The sequence below is a fragment of the Drosophila mauritiana genome, chromosome 3R, assembly GCF_004382145.1.
Source record: "Drosophila mauritiana strain mau12 chromosome 3R, ASM438214v1, whole genome shotgun sequence".
In the NCBI taxonomy this organism is placed as follows: domain Eukaryota; kingdom Metazoa; phylum Arthropoda; class Insecta; order Diptera; family Drosophilidae; genus Drosophila; species Drosophila mauritiana.
Genome location: NC_046670.1, coordinates 6,746,224 through 6,763,674, shown reverse-complemented (window position 1 = coordinate 6,763,674; position 17,451 = coordinate 6,746,224). Strand labels below are relative to the sequence as shown.

Sequence of the window (17,451 nt, the reverse complement as noted above, 5' to 3'; positions counted from 1 at the left end):
GTTGTCGAATGGAGTTCTGAAATTAGGTTCAAAGGTTACAAATTAGAGGAATAGTTTATGGTGCATTCAATTTAATTAACTCAACTTCAAGTCTTTTTTAATTAAAAATATTCCACTATGGGGCACATTATGCAATACCTAATTGTAATATTTTATATAATAATAAAGAATATTTCATGAAGTATTTATTGTAGGGGGTACCTCCTAGTCGTACCCCTACTCAGCCGTAATGATACTGCTCACCTGTTTATGTAATGCTCGCTCACGAAATTCACTTAAGTAAAAGCGTCAGTAAATACCAAACCAAAAAAAAAACGGAGGAAAAAGAAAAAAATAAGCGAGGAATGAAGAACAAGTGTAGCATTTGTTGGATGCCTTGCCTAACATTTCTTTTCACCTTTTTTTCATGCGCTTGAAAATAATATTTCTTCTTTTGTTTATTTTTTTACTTATGTAGGTATTATTCAAGCTTTAATGGCCAAGAGAGAAAGATACAGATACAGATACGGTAGCGTGCCACATGCGTGTGCGGCCAGCCAGCCCGTCCGTCCGGCTGTATTTGTATCTCAAAGTTTGTTGTGTATCTATAGTAAACAAAAGCGCGTAAAAGAAAAACAAGCACTCAAAATTGGCCCGAAAGAATGGATTGGTTGTGGAAAAGAACGAGAAATGTATAGTGAAACAGGAAAGGAGACATCGTTAGCACTGCCCGATCCTATCCAGACACAATAGAGATGGGGCTTGGGGAGCTCGGGGGGTATCGGTATTTTAAGGACCCCTTCTCCATATACACGTATGCGTAAAAATTCTTTTGGTATCGCGCGCGCGTAAAACGTAAAAAAGAAAATGAAAATGAGTTGGGGAAATATATACGTATATTTTCCTCTTCTCATACTATACGTCTATATGTATGCGTACGTACGTAGATATACACAAGAACCAGAGAAATATAAAACACAATTTGTTGCTATTCCCCCACAGGAATGGCAGGGATCTCAAAGAAGGAGACGAGCCAGAGGAGTTCTTGTCTGGATTTTATATTCATTTATGTGCAATTTTTATGTGTGTTTCTCAGTCGGTTTTGGTTTATTTATTTTGCGATTTTCCCTCACTAAATTGATTTGTTTGCTTGTGTGCAGGAGTTTTAAACCGGTTGCAGATGGACATTCTCTGTTTTTACGGGCCTGTTTATTCAGTGCTCGCTCGCCTGACTAGCAACAGGAATTGTATAGAAAATAACGCTTTTTATTGCTAAGCTTATCAATGAGCACAGCAACGACGATTGCCATATATATTTCAGCAAACCTGACGAAATTGCATTCATGGATATTGGTCTCATTATCAGCTTGCTAATAAGTCAACATTTGAGCTGAGATAAATGCATGCATTGCATACTTCTTGACTTAATCATAACCATTTTTATCTGCAGGAAACTTGGTTTTGCATTCCATGCCCATGCCCCCTCTTCTGGGCATTACTTCTTACAAGAAACATTGGGTTCGATTTCGATTGAAAAGCTCTTCGATTGAGAGCACTGGTGATAAAGATATCGGACCGGGGACCCACTGTGGTTTCTTTCCACCGGTCTTATCTAAATCCGCCCTCCACAGGGAGACTTCTACTTTGCCATAAAGAGAACCCAAGGGAGCCCCAAGAAAAAACCGGGTGCCTGCCTGCCTGACTGAAATACCAATCAACTCACTTCAATTATGCGACATCGCACGATAAACGGCACAAAAGAAATAACTATATAAATGTATGTATACGTACGTATTTATTTGGGCAGTGTACGTACAGTGGACGCGTAGTACGTGTGCACATTGCCAATCTATAAGTAGAAGATGAATATATAAAACGCCAACGTACAACACGTTTTGTTCATTTTTAATTAATGAAACTTATTTCGAGCTGCGACCGACCAGACACATACAAAAATAAGGCATCAAAGTCAAACAAAACAAAATATACTAATGGAAACAAAAAAAACAAAGATAATTAGATAGTTCACGTGCTCGACTATTACATACCCATTATGGTTTTAATATATTATTATTATTTTTTTGCTTATATTATTATGCCATTTCTAGGATGCCTATCTGCATTCAACTGACATTAGTGTGAATTTATTAATTAATCAGATGGATGTTCCAGTAAAGTAGTACGGTTGAAGACAGTTAGATTAATGACTCTATTACAAGGCTTTTATAGTTATTTATGCTAATGAATGCGTGGTCCTAGTATTCGTTTCATTTCACTAAAGAATTCACATCCGGGAATAAAGCTAAAATATCGTGTAATTTCGTTCTAGACAAGTTCCTTTAGCAGAGTGTTTATTTAACGATCAATTCCATAATCCAAATACCCTTTTATTTCCTTTGTCTGCACACATTAGTGCAAGTTGGTCTGTGTTTTGTCTGTCGGCTGATTCTATAGCCGCTATAGCCGCTATAGCCTCCATATATTTCTATTTTCCGCCACCAACACACTGACTTGGCCATATCTGCTGATGGGTCGGCCAGCCCATACTGAACTTTTATCTCTATTTCTGGGAAAGAGAGCCCGAAATCAATTTGGCGTGGTTCTATTCTAACGCCGAGTCGATTAATCAGGTAATTTATATAAAAAGGAGCAACGGCGGAGGCCTCGATAAGGCCGACCAAAAAAAAAAAAGCAAATGAACCGCAAAAAGTAAAAATATTTTGCTACCAACGTCGTATAATTTTTTCATTCATGCGCTAATCGCTCGCATCGCAAATGCACAAACGTACAAACGTACGCACACCCAGTGTTTTCTTATACCTCTCGTGGTGTGCGTGTATCCGTATCTACACGCTCGAACGTACTACGGGCTTATGTGGCCGATAAAGATATATACACTTATATGTATGTATATGTACATACATATATTTACACACTCTGGCCGTTTTCGTACGCTCCACACGCGTCAATGCGGCGGCCTCCCACCGCCCACTGCCGCCTTCAACCCACCAAAAAATAACAAAAAAAAAATATAAAAAAAAAAACACCATGCACCTGCCCGCCCAAAGCTCTCGAAGAACATATAAACATACTGCTCGATTTAAACACATTTTAATGCTGCGTAAATAAAGCAAACAATCTGAACAATCTGAACCATCCACGTGCTTTCTTTCGCCGCCCCGGAAACTCGGAGCACCGCACCTTTGAAGCTATTTTTTTTTTCGTATTTTTTTGGCCAACTATATTTATGAGGAAAACGAATATTTTCATTATAAACCAATGTGTGTATGCATATATTTTGGGGGATTATTTTTGCAAATATTTTCTCATGCCGAAAGAAGTGTGATTCTTGTCGGGTACACATTTGGCTGGGTGCTCTTAGGTGATTAAATTAGCGTAATGATGGGAACGAAGGGGAATTTCAGTGATACGAATATGTTGGGACGTAAACAAATGTGCAAATATAGAAAAATGTGATCGTAACGTATAGTAGGGAAAACCAAAATAAACTGCATAGGGATATAGTTATAAATAAACAATATCTATGTAACTATTACAATATATTTATTTATTTCAATTACTATAGTTTGTGCAGTGTAGTGACATTTGTTTGATTTTATTTATGAGTATACTACGTATTTCATGCATCACTTTGCTGATATAACTATTATTGTTTAACCACACATTAAAAGATAACATTTTGAGCAAAAAGTTGTTTTCACAACTCCGATAAGGATATTTATTTCTGCATTCTACGAAACACACATTTAATGCCCATAAATCTTTCTTTTAATTTGCGTAGCGATTTTCGAACGCACATACATGGATACATAGTTTGCAGAGGTGATTCTCACTCGAACAAGCTGGAAAAAATCGACAAAAAAAAGAACGGAAAGAACCAAAAATTTGCACACATCATAAACGATAGATTGCGGTTCTAGAAAGTTATTAATTCGTTGGCGCCACTCAATCAGCCACCAATGGCAAGAACAACAACAACAACGAAGGCGTCGCGGTGTCGCCATCAGTCAAAGTTCTTGTTTGATTTACATGTTTATCTTTATCGGCTTGTGTCTGAGTGTGCTGAATAAATTATACAACAAATATTCCAACATTCATGCACATACACATATCTAAATTTTGTTGTTTGTTGTCCCCAAAGCCGCCTTTTTGGTCAAATTGAGTTGTGTTAAGTTTCACACATAACCGATACGAGCAACAGCTGCTTTATATGCATGGCCAACACTAGAAATCAACTTGGCCAAATACAACTCCCGCCCTGTTATTAAAAGCCACAAAAGGCGAAAATGTTATTAAATAAGTTTCTCGGAAATCCAAACTGTACACACAGCTCCATCTCCATAAAGAACGACCTTTAAAGGTATTTTTACTCAAACTATTCCCCACTTCAAACTGTCGCCTCAATTTCGCCCCAACTGAAAGGGGGGAAAACGTAATTAGAACCGCAGCTGCTATTTACTCAATTTAAATAAACAATATGTATACATATTTGTAAATTTTTAAATTACTAATGTCTTATGTCTTCTTTCTCCTTACTTTTCAGGTATGTACACCAAACTTCCTTTACAAAGTATAATTATGAGCGGAATTTCGCGTAAATAAAGTCTGTAGTATACAGCGAAATTGTGGTAAATAATACTATATTAGTAGATTGTACATTTTATTATTTTCAAGTACGCCAAATTAGTCTTTGTTATATATTGATATAGTCTTATAGACTATATTTATATTTATTAAACAATTTTAGATTTACAATCTAAATGCTTAATCTTCGGATGTTTGCGATCATTTTTCTATGCCTATTTTTATTATTTTATAGATTATTTGTTTGGAATCTACAGACTAGACCCTAAGTTCATCCAGAGCCCTACAAAAACACTAACTCAGTTTGTGAACTGATATGATATGTTGATTCTCGCTGAACTTCGGCCATTACATGGGCACGTTTCTTATATGCAACCTTGATTTTCCAAGCGCATTTTTTGTCGCCTTTTTAAAGGTCTTGTCATCAGTTTTCATTATTTCACATGCATCAACAAAATGCACATTTCGTGTGGGTCTTTGTTGTTTTTTTTATTTTCTTGCATCTTTCTTTGCCTTATAGAGTGCAGTATTATATTTTATTTTTTTGCCCAACCTAATCAGTTACAAAAGCAAGCGGCAGCGACGTGCCTGGGTTTGTCGTGATTGCACTTTTAATTTACTACGCTCGTAGTATGAAATCGTATGCTCATACGATGCATATGTGCATATAGATACATATGTATGTTTGTGCATATGTGTTATTATAATACTGCACAGCAGATATGCGAGTTTAAGCTGAAACCGGCCGGCCCACGCAGTCAAATGGACGGAATACTACAAAAATCGGGTTGCCAAGTGGGGGATAACCCCCTAGTACCCCAGTACTCCAATCCCCCGATCCACCAGCCCCCCAAATCCCCCAATCACCAATTCAATTCTACGGCCTACACAGAAAGTGCGCTTGTTCTGCGAAGTGACACGATTCCCGACGACCCTCGTGGCTTGATTGGTTGGTAATCGCGCGGGGGGGGCGGGGGCTGGGCTTAAATCTTAGATCCAATGAAATTAATTAATGAGTGGCTTGTCCCAAACGCGTGGGCCGTTTCTCTTTCCTTTGTTTACTATCGTTATTATGTTGTTTTATTTGTTATTTTGTTATTTCTTTGCCAGGCGCCTACTGGCGGCAGAAGCTCACTGAATTTTCGCGTAGGCGTTCGTTTCGGGCTCGAGTTTATTGTTTTTACTTATCGTATTGTGAAAAGGGTCTTAAAAGCTTTGATTGTAAAATATAACTAATTTAATATGTCAAAACGATCGGCTCGAAGATCCGGCACGATTATAACATTGATTTCAAAATGTGAATGAATGCTTCTTTGAAAATTTGATGTGTGCTCTTGATTTGATTTTAAAACCAGGTGGAAATGTTTATGTTTAATTATTCTTCATATTGCCATTGTATTTGATAACCAGAAAAGTAGCAAGTTATTTTGGCTAAGCATTTAATCTTTAATAGTCAATCTAGTTAGGCAATCCACTCTTTTTAATCCACGGAAAATCAATCCCAAATCCAATCCGATATTAATTACATTATCTCAATGCCCACACAACTAATCACTTTCCTATCACCATAGTTTCCACTAATTGTGAAATTCGAAATAAAACAAAGAAAACTGGCGGAGAGATCTTTGGATATTGACTAAGCTGCAGACCAGGGACGCAGCCAAAGGGGTTCAGATGGATGTTATGGGAGTGGGGAGCTGTCGCAAGCCCCCACCTTTCAAAACTACGCAGCTGAACCACTGACTCAGCCACCTGCTGAACAAGTTGGTTGGAGCAGCACTCGGTGGTTGGGTCTCTGGAAATCAAAGCGTGTCATGAGTCAAGCCGCAGTTTCAGAAACGTGGTACCCAGTGGCGTGCCACGCCACATAGTCGTATCCACACGTGTGGGCAACATTTTCATCTGACGATATGATTAACCTACGACCTTTTCGCCGACAGTCCCTGACATTATCCTTTTGGTTCGCACTTTCCCGTTGTTTGCTCAACACAACGCGAGAATCAACAGAACGAAAAAAGCAGAGCCTCAACCTCAAAAATGTTACGACTCGGGCTCGGTTTGCGCTTAGGTCCACATATTTGTTTAGGTCTCTCGGCCAATCAACGAAAAAGGAGGAAAAATGAACTTGCCATGTTTAAATAAATAATTTTCAAGGTTTATTTTTAGGCTCACAAAAGGCCAGTAAGCCAATTGCCGCAGATGCGGGGGGATCGGTCAAAGTGGGTGGCGGATTTGTGGCCATTTTGGGAATCCAAATTGAACGGAAAATGGGGTTAAAGTTAAAGTAAAGTTAGTCAAAATGATGGTAATGGAAATGTCAATCAAATTACATTTAAATTAGAAGTTTATTTGTCAAATAGAAAAAGTGCCATGTAACATGGTAAGTTGATGACAATAAGAAACTTTATACATTTAAGTTCATCGAAATAATTGATTATTGCCTAATTATTTAGCTTATTCCGCATACTTACTTTTCCACATTCGTACTTATACAATTTCTACCATTTAATTATTTAAATCGGAGCTCTCTAGCGCAATTCTTCATCTAGCTCGTTATTTTCCGAGGTCCTGTTTCCTCAAAGCCTCGTGCTCCGATCTGAAATTCGAGATATGCCACGCAATTAGTGGCTATATAAACAGAAGGCAGCAACAACAGCACAATGTGGTCAAGTAAATAGAGTGACAAGCCCGCGACTACAACCCGGCCAAATGCCTTCAATTCGAGTTTATTTATTTATACACCCATGCACGCATTTCCTCGTCGTGCCTGTACGAAGGGTCTAACCAGGTCTTACCTTTCCCCCAGAAAACTCCTCATCGTGGAGATATCATGGAAATGGGAATGGAAATGGAAATGGGACTGAAAACGAAATAGGGCCTGACACGAAGCGGCACACACGCATTTTGCTAAGTGGTGTCAAATATTTACATGATATTATATTTCGATTTTCTATTTACCTCTAACAAGTTCACTTTTGAATGGATATTCGTGTTCTAAAAGCGCTTTTATCGTTTAGATTTTTTAGAAATACATATTTAGAAATCAGGATTTAAAAAATAATAATTTTTCAATATGAAAAAGAAATGTAAAAATATCCAGAAACCAAAAGGTTTAAATGCTTCTAGCTTTTTTAAGCCTTTATAACAATATGTCAAATATACTTTTCAAATAGCTCACATACGGGTATCTGTTGCTACCAGATATTCAATTGACCCATATATCGCTGGATGTGTATTTATTCAGAATCTCCACTATCAAGAAGTGCTCCACTTTCAGTGATATCGCTGAGCTCATTTGTTTTCCCCTTGTTGGCGGAGCATTATTTGTCTGGTTATTTATAGTTAATTGAGGTGTGCGAGGTGGCGTGGCGCCTGTTGAAGCCAATTACAGCGAGCTAACTTGGTTAGGACACTTGGCCAGCTTAGCACGCTGACCAGCACAGCACACTCAGTGCTCACTTTCTCATCCTGCGATGCCTCTCATCCGATGCTTCGCTATCGCCATCGGCATCGCCATCCTTGAACACACGCTTCAGATACAAGTATATTTGCCCCCGGTTGGAAAGGTGAGGCACAAAGCGCAAAGAGAATGGACGATGCCGAAGATGGCTGGGAAAACTAAGGGGCGGTAGGAGCGCAGTGGGCGGGGAAAGCCACTTAGCCAGCAGCTGACGCACAGAAAACTCTGCCTCTGTGGGCGATGGCATCCCTATAAGGATATATTCTTGGGATTGCCCATGCTCATCGCCATGCCAGCGCACGTTCCAAATGGGAAAACGCTTCCTCGGCCAGTAGGCAAATGAATTTTCCTTTTTCCCCAGCATTTTCCCCCTTTTTTTGTAGGTGCTAGTGCTGTTGTGCTTCGGTTTGAGTAAATCAATTTGAGACTCGTGTTATGCTAAGAAACGACTACAAAAGTCTTGTTCACAGTTCATTCCTCCCCTATCCAATAAAGCTGATGAGGATGAAGTCCTGGCCTGCCTTTGACACTTGTGGCCATAATAGTTGCCTCTGAAAGCCGGTCCCCTAATCATTTTTCCTTGCATCCGTCCGCCTTCTGCTACTTCTGCTTTACTTAAGCAAAGAAAACTGAATTCTAAAGATTTTCTCCCCTATGCTGGGTTTCTTTTTCTTGCCTTTATGGTTTTTGATATACATTTGTCGGGGTAAGCTCTCTATGCACTTTTCGTTTGAAAAAAGGGTTTGCAACGAAGGATGTCAGAGTTGACTCAAATAATTTTCGGCCTTTAATAAGTTTATTAAACATTTCTTTCCAATTCCACGGCGAAGAGATATAAAAAAATCTATAACGTCTAATTCGTAGCCAATAAGCAGTCCAATTTTCCCACTCAATAGCCAAGTTGGTTTCCTAACAGTTTTACCAACTAACTTTTATCACTTTACCAAGCTTACCCCAAGTCCCCCCTTCCCCGCCGAGTTATCGGGCCAAAGTTTTGTTCTAGCCTCATTAGCGTTGTTAGTTGGCCCAAAGTTGATAGTGAAGTAAAGTTGAACGGGGCGTGTGCGTTACCTTGTTTTTCACGACTCTGATTCAAAATGTCTTTTATTGATTTTCCATTCTTTTGGAACTTTAATATATTTGCTTTAAAAACAACGGGAGAGCCAATCGAATTATAAAATATTTTAATGAAGTTCACAATTTACTGTATCCATGGCAAAGGTTTTCGAAATTATTCGTTTGCGACAAATGTGTTTTTTATTTTCCTCTTGTTGTTTTGAGTTGTTTGTTTTGTGTCGCAAAATTGTGATTTAAGCATTCCAAACTTATCTGTATTTAAGTAGCACTCGTAACTAAGTGAATCACACACGAAAAAAGAAAGAATTCTACTTTGAACAACAAACAGAAAATTAACGTTAAAATAGTCATATGCGTATATTAAGCAATGCATAATAGAGCGAATAAAATAAACATTTTTGAAACACCAATTACCACTTTTAAACTCTGTTTAGGGAATTAAGGTGATAAAAAAGCACGTTTTTAAACAAACAGCATAAGATATGGTTATAAAACCGTCACTAGGCGTTCAAACAAGAAAAGGAACAATTCAAAAAAATATATATAAAAACACATCCCAAACGTATTTGCAATCTCACGCAATGAAATCACAATACTCCGAGGCACTCAAACAGCAGCAAAATTTGCATTTAGAGCTCAATCAAATGCATTTTTCATAGAACAAACAACGAATCCGTCATGCACACGCACACACACACACACATAAGTAAACAAATCGTATATGTATACCGCATTTTTATGCATTTGTTCAATGTATTCGCACTTTTTCTGCTTTCATAAATATTTGATAGTGAAAATTGCATAAGAACGGCAAAATTGAAAAGCTCAAATGAACGGAGAAAACCAAACCAGGGTTGCCATCTCGATTGAGCAGTCAACGAAACAGTTCCACAATCGAAGGCGTGAGACTGTGGAAAAAAAGAATTGCCAAGTACATTTTTGATAGAAATCGATTTCCAGTTACGGCAATTATTAAAAATTTTCCGACATTCCACGGGATACATGGGAACGTTCTCATGTGCTGTGTTTGTGTTTGTCGGTCGCATTGTGGTTTCGGTGCAATTTGAATTTTAAATTCTATTCGCAATCAAGTCATTTAGTTGGGTGTGTTTGAGAATTGGTATCGGTAACATAATATCATCGAAGGTGTTTTTGAGAAGTGTTATTGAATCAATTACGAGCAAACACCTAATCTTTAATTATTACATCAATGAAATGATTAGGCTCCAATTTTATGGAACAGACTCCTAAAGTTTCTCAAGTCGAGTCATTTCAATCATACTGTTTAATCTTTTTGCAATGATTTTACGATGTTTATGATGGAATATCGGCAATGCAAGCTCATATTCTCATATACTGTCTAGGGATAAGATTTCCAATGAACGATCCTAAATCATCAAAGTCGGTAAACTAATGGCAACAATGTGGCAAGCAACATTTCTGTTTACGCACGCCGAAATGTTGCCGTTCTAAGCCAAATAAAATTTTCGTTTAACCCACTGGCAGCGGGGCAACACAAATAAACAAAAAGTAGGAAAAACAAAATCGGTTTCAGGCCGGCCGGGCGGGCTGACTTAGGCACAGTTCCAATTTCTTTGTGGCCAACCGACAGCTATTGACACGAACGGAACGAGAGATGCCGATGCGATGCCCGTGGGTTCTTTCCATTTTTTATATTTTTTATTTTTGCTCCATCCGCAATCCATCTCCATCCCCATCCCCATACCCATCTCCATACAGTAGCGGGCCATTGAGCACAGAGCTTTGGCTGTTTATTCTTTTGAGCACATTTTTTTTTATTTTGTTTATTTTTATACTTTTTTCCAGCTTAACTCTTTGCTCATGCGCCTGATCAGCCCCTCCCCCACCAGAGGTACTTAGCTCTACTTATCACTATACTATAGGCAGAAAAATTAAATGAATTTGAATAACATATATAACGTATTAATAAGTTATCATTAATAGTAATTATAAACATGAAATGTTACAAGATGCCAAAATATTGATTTGAAAGTTTATCTAAGCATTTAAAAGATAACAATGACAAGTTTTGGGCACTGCTTTTTTCCAGTGCACATCCCTATCGCTTTCGGCGGCATATTGCATTGAAATTTGCAACACATTCCACTTTGTTGGCTCTTTGCTACCGTTTGACGTTTGAGTCGAGAAAGGGTTGAATAAGATGGAGTGAATGGGGGGGCTGGCAAAGAGGCAGAAAGGAGGAAAAAACGTTCAGCAAAAAAGAAATGATTTAATGCAAATTTTATGCGCTATACTTTTCAACAGGCTTTGGCTCCTGTTGCTATTCTCGTTTCTGAATCGCGCCGTCTGCTCTGCATTGTCATATTTAATCATGATCACGATCATGATCGTCAACCAGCGACTGTCATTGTTTGTCAACCAAAACGATGGCAACATTTTAATATATTTTGCAACGGGGCTTTGAGTTTCCATCGTATTGCTTATTTATTTAGAACTGCTGTTGTGGTTTGTGCAATTGAAGTCCTCCCCTGTTTGCATTGAAAATATTTTGAAATGGAATAGTTGTTTATGGTTCGGTTCTTATTTTGGCTACATTCTTAAGGAACTTGTATATTGTATATTTTTATTACTTTGTATTACTTTCGTAGTAATTAATATCTAGAAGTATGTAGTTCAACTGGTAGTAGTTCCTAGCAAATATTTATCAATTGAATGAAATAATCGGTTATTAGAGTATGGTTTGTTTTTGTGACCTTTCTTAAATCGATTAAATACATAGGAAATTGTCAAGCAGACAACTCGAACGGTACTCACTCACTCAAGTGCATATAAACTTCACATGAAATGATAAGTTCACTGATCTTTCGCTACACACAAACACACACACACACTCATTCCTTCAGTCGAAGTGCAATGTATTTTAAGTACTAAATTGTTTCTTAACTGCAATTAGCTGGAAACACAAGGCGACAGAACGGCCAACAACATTAGCGGCTGCAATCATGATGGTGATGATGGCCAGGAAAAATTCTTGGGCTGACTTCTGTGGCGCTAGACACAGCAACAATTTTAATTATGGTAGTCTGTGGGCCCAGGCAGAAACTTTTCGCAAAATTGGCAAATTAATCGAATTGCATTAAAGCCAATTAAGCGACTGCAACTAAATGTGCAAGAGCAATACATATGTACATACATACATACGTACAGTGGCTTCTCAAAGGCGCCAAAATGCATTTTCCCCATTTGGTTGTTGCCTCCTATTTGTCGTATTTTGTTGTAATCAAGAAGATGTAAACCCGTCGGGCCACCGTTAAAGTTGTATTCTCCGTTTAGTTAATTTTTCACATTTTTCATTTGCTTGAGCTTGATGGCCAAGATATGACGAAGAAGAGCTCACACCATCGCGGTCCCTAATCGGGCTTACAGTGGGGTCCCCTTAAGGTTGACCACAGTTTAATCTTTAAAACCAAAATTATATAGTGTTGTTTCAACTTATTATATGTGTATTTTAAGATTATACTGCCTATTTCCGGTCAATTTTTTTTACCTCTCCAGCTTACCATATACAATTTTTAGTCGTTTTTATAGAAATATCTGGGTTAAAAATATTGAAGTATAATTAAATAAATATTAAAATAGTATACAATTCCGTTTAATACTTGATTTAAAAAAAAACGATTTTTGCTATTCTAATTTAAACATTAGATAGAAATTACTCTAGGAAACTGTTGCAGAAACGATTTCTGTCGCCTTGATGAAGTACCACCAAAGACACTAGAATTATTCTAGTGTCTTTGGTACCACTGTCCCTTGTTTTTTTTCGCCTTTTTGCATTACTCGCGCCGTCATCTTATCGTTTGCCCACTGCAATCAGTCGTCGTCGCCCGCGCTGCTCCACATTACAATTTTACTCCGCGAAACAGTTGGGACCAAGGAAAAAAGCAAACAAAATAGGGAAAATAAGAAATGTCTGCTGCCTCTCCCTGGCGTTTTCCTCCGCTTCAACATTTTCGCGCGCTTCGTGTTGCCAGGGGCAGGCTGCAACGGTGTTGGTGTAGGCACTTGCACTTGTATGGGGAAGTTCGAGTCCCCAACGCACATACACACACACACACACACACACACACTCACGCAAGTGTTCGTGGCTCGTCGTCTTTACTACTGTGGAGAAAAACCCAACGAACGAGCGAAGGAACACGATAGTGCCCCTTCGTCAGCATTCAACACCCAGCAGCATCAGGCATCCAACTTTTCGCATCAGCCTTTTTCATTCTTCTCCACTGCATTCTTATGTTCCTCATAGTGCAACTGCAACAACAGGAACGGCAACAACAACAAAAGCGGCGGCAGCAACAACAACAGCCGCATAAGCTCAAGCACAGCGCATACAAATAATTTACGCCATGCAAAAGCGAAAAGCTAAAAATGAGTAAAGGCTGCAGAAACACACAAACAAACAAGCACACACATAGACTCTACATATGCATATGTAGAGGTCACAGGCTGGGACACAAAAGTGGGATAAGTAATGCAAAACGAAAAAGAGTAGGCTTCGTATAAATAGTGGAGGCAAGGGCTTTTAATGGACTTCAGTAAGCCTTATTAAAACCGCAATCTTGATTTGTCAGCAATAGTTTTTTCTAAAAAAAATCATATCAAATGTTTTATGAATCTAAAGTAGGAGGCAAAAAGTTAAAAATGATTCATTAGAATTCATTATGCATCAATGATTTTCAGTTTTTGAAATAAAAAATCCATATGGGTTTTAAATCTGGGTCTGTGTGATGAAATTTTCCAAGCATCGTTGCAATCCAATTCTCATTGCATACTTACGAGCGTTATCCTTAGGGAAAACAATACACGGTTATGAATTAAGACATCAAAAAACGATGAGTTATATTTATCAGAAAGTGTTGTAAAATATTAAATTTTTCAGTTTAAGTGGGAAGATAGAGAGACATGTTTTATTTTTGTGGACCCTGGTGCGTATCACTGTTACACGCGCCAATGTAAAATCCTCCTGGGCGGCTACTGTTCTTGTTCTTGTTGTCGCTGCTGCTGCTGCAGCGCATTGCATTCATGCGTGGCCGTGTGTGGGTACGCATGCTCGAGTGTATGAGTGTGTGTAAGTGCTGAAGACGGTGTAAGAGCGGGAGAGGAAGAAGGAAAGACGTATGCACGAGTTGTTTGCATTTACTCTACGCAAATGAGCGGCATTCGGCGTTTCTCGTTCTCTGCTTTTCCTGGAGTGAAAAATAGTGTGTGGAGGGGGACGGGGCGAACAGAGTGTGATGGGGAGGAGCTGCTCCCTGCGCACAACTCACTCTCACTTGATGCTGCTGCATTATTTTGTTGTTGCATGCTTTGAATGACTAAGAGCGCACTTTTTTTGTTTTTGGCTTCAGTTGATTTGGGGAATGGGCGAAGGATTGTTGACGAGTTGGCAACAGCATAAAATACAACGTAAAAATGTCAGAAAAAATATGCACAGAAAAATCACAGCAAACAAATTCACAACGCTAACTGCACTCCCCCACTATCATTCATTCTCCCTTTCCATAGCTCTCACTCCCTCTCGCTCTTTCGCTCGAGTGGGGTTACTGACATTGCAGCAGCCGGGCGGCGACGTTGGCAGCGCAGTTGCTGCGTTTGTCCCGTTGCTAAGTGCATTGAGTGCGGGAGGGAGCGAGAGACCGAAAGGGGAGTAACACACTGAGTGAGTGCGGGAAAGAGAGGTAGTAAATGCGAGATTAACTTTCTGCATGGACTTTTCGGCTCGCTCTCTTCTTCGTTGCTCGTGTGTTCTACACTTTTCGTTTCGTTTTCGATTTGGCGCCAAAACAAATGACCGTTAGGGTTCAAGGAACTCTCTAATTAGATTCCTCCATGTCCATAACAAATTTGCAGAGAAAAAAATAATGTTTCCAAGTTTTAATTATGCTAGTTCAATAAAGTAAAAAACGAAATATATTTTACTGAACGTGGATAATATTTGAGCCTAATCTACCTTCTACCTATGCTGCGTTTCACATGAAATGTTATTCATGTTATTAATATTTCCGGTGTAAAAAATGCACTCTACTATATCACAAACACATGTCGTCGTCTCGTTCTCACGCATGTTTTGCATTCAATTTAGCACGACTGCATTGAGATCGATCGTGTAGGCATTAGTATTAGCAATAGTTTGCGTGTGTGTTTGCGTCATAAAACTGAGTATGCCAATTAACAACAGCAGCCAACAATAACTAACTAAAACAATAACAGCAAAAGCCAAGTGCAATGAGAGCACAAGAAATTGACATGCATGCCAAATGCAGTTGCTGAACCACATCATAAAAAGCAACAATGGCAACAATAAAGACAATGCAGATAGAAATGATTGCGATGGAAACAGTCACACTCACACTTGCACACTTACACACCAACCAACCACACGCTAAAACACAAATGACAAACAAAATTGCTGAAATTTTGGCAATGGGGACTACAATAAACAGATAACTGTAATAATGCACACATTGCATTGCAAGGTTTTAGATTTTATGCCAGTTAAATTGCAAGGAAATCCCATTGTCTGGCAATTGAACAGATGAACGTTCACAGCTAAGTTAATCATCAATGAGGGATAACAATCGTTTATTTACCTAAAGGTATTTAGTAATACCTTTAAAAGGTATTACTAAAGCAGTTTATTTTGACCAATGGAAGTAGACTTTGATTGGGTATTAATATTCTAGTAGCTCATAGGAACATTGTAACTTTATTATGCCTATTAAGTAGTAAGTAACAAAAAATCGTATAATTATTCCGATACCAACTGTTGTAAGAAGTGATCTATTAAAGATTTTTTCTGTGTTTTTAAAACAATTTCGGAAATCTGGATAGAACCATTCAATATAGTTGTGCACATTGTACAGTACAGTTTGAATTTACATTTTTAATACCTAGTGATCTGAGGATCGGCAGTATTCTCGTTCGTTTATCGTAAAATCTAGTATCACTTTTATATTTTACTGGCTGTTGGTGGAAGCTGTAAAGTGCACACAAGATCCGACTCGCAGCCATCAAAATAAAGTTAAGAGCACTGGATATGGTTAGATTTACTTAGGCACGCATCGGTAGCAAGCTAACCCCCCTCCCCACCCCTTGATGTCGTTTTCTGTGACTGAGCACACACACAAAAGCACCCAGAACACACCCACACACGCCCTATGCTGCAACGCATGAACAAATATAGAAGATATGCAGTTATTTACATAAAAGCTTTATAAATATGTGCATAAGCTTGCCACTGTGTTGTGCGGATGTGAATGAGTGTGTGTGCGTGTGTGGAAGGGGAGCATGCTGACGGTGTAATGGTGTGTGCATGTAAGCATGTGTCCAACTAATCGCAAGTCGAGTTTTTAGTCTGATCCTGAGGCTCAGTCGTCAACTGAGGCAGAATTTTCTTGGTTCCTCAAAAATCCGTCAATGGCACTGAAAGAAATTTAGGAGCACAATGGTTGTAGTCAGCCAAAACTTATCACCTTCAATCATTATTTCTTACAAAGAATGGGATTGCTTTTGTAATATTTCTCTATTTTAGAAGTGTTGTTATATAAAGCTAAGTTAGTGCACCTACAGTACGGTTTCCCGCCAAACATCTGGCTGATTTGTCTCAGTGTGTGCTGGCACTTTCCACGCTTGCCCCAACAACTGTACCAGACACCGTGTCTGCCACCTTTGAGCGTCTTCTTCTCGCCTCTGCACCGCCGCCCTTGTGGATTTTTCCTAACAATTGCAAGTCGCTGATGGCAGCCTAGCAACCGAAAGCGCGAAAGCCCTGGCCGCAGTAATGAAAAGCAAAGTAGTGAAAAGCGAGCTGGAAAAAATTGGTTGATGGTGGAAGAGGGGGGGCGGGAGGGAAAAGGGAAAATAAAGCAATCATTGCACTTGTCCCGCGCAGCAGCAACAACTGCTAACTGCAACAACAATATGGCCAAGGCTGCAGGTTTTTCATTTTTCCCTTCATTTCTATATTCATTCCTGGTTGCTACGTTGCTTCAATTTAGCTTCGTTCCCACTGTATTCGTGTGCGTCTGCATTGGTGGTGGTATCGCATAGTACGTGTGTATGGGTTTAAGAGCTCGCCCACAATGGGCGTGGCAGTCATTTCCCGCAATTACGCCTACACACAACCGACCTGAGTTGGGTCTACAGATGGGGCGATGTAGATGGATGCGGATTGTGGATGGCAGACGACGGGGATCAAATTGAAAATGGAAATGGCATTGGAGGAGTTGCTCCTGCGATAAGCCGTATTTGCAGTCGCTGCCACCGAGATGTGGCAACTCTGCCTAACGGTC

At 39.1% G+C, this 17,451-nt stretch overlaps 1 protein-coding gene across 7 annotated transcripts in view; it reads left to right on the top strand.

Moving 5' to 3' along the window:
- LOC117145447 (putative transcription factor capicua) overlaps positions 1 to 17,451 on the top strand; it is a 43,995-nt gene that overhangs the window by 10,732 nt on the left and 15,812 nt on the right. The window lies entirely within an intron of this gene.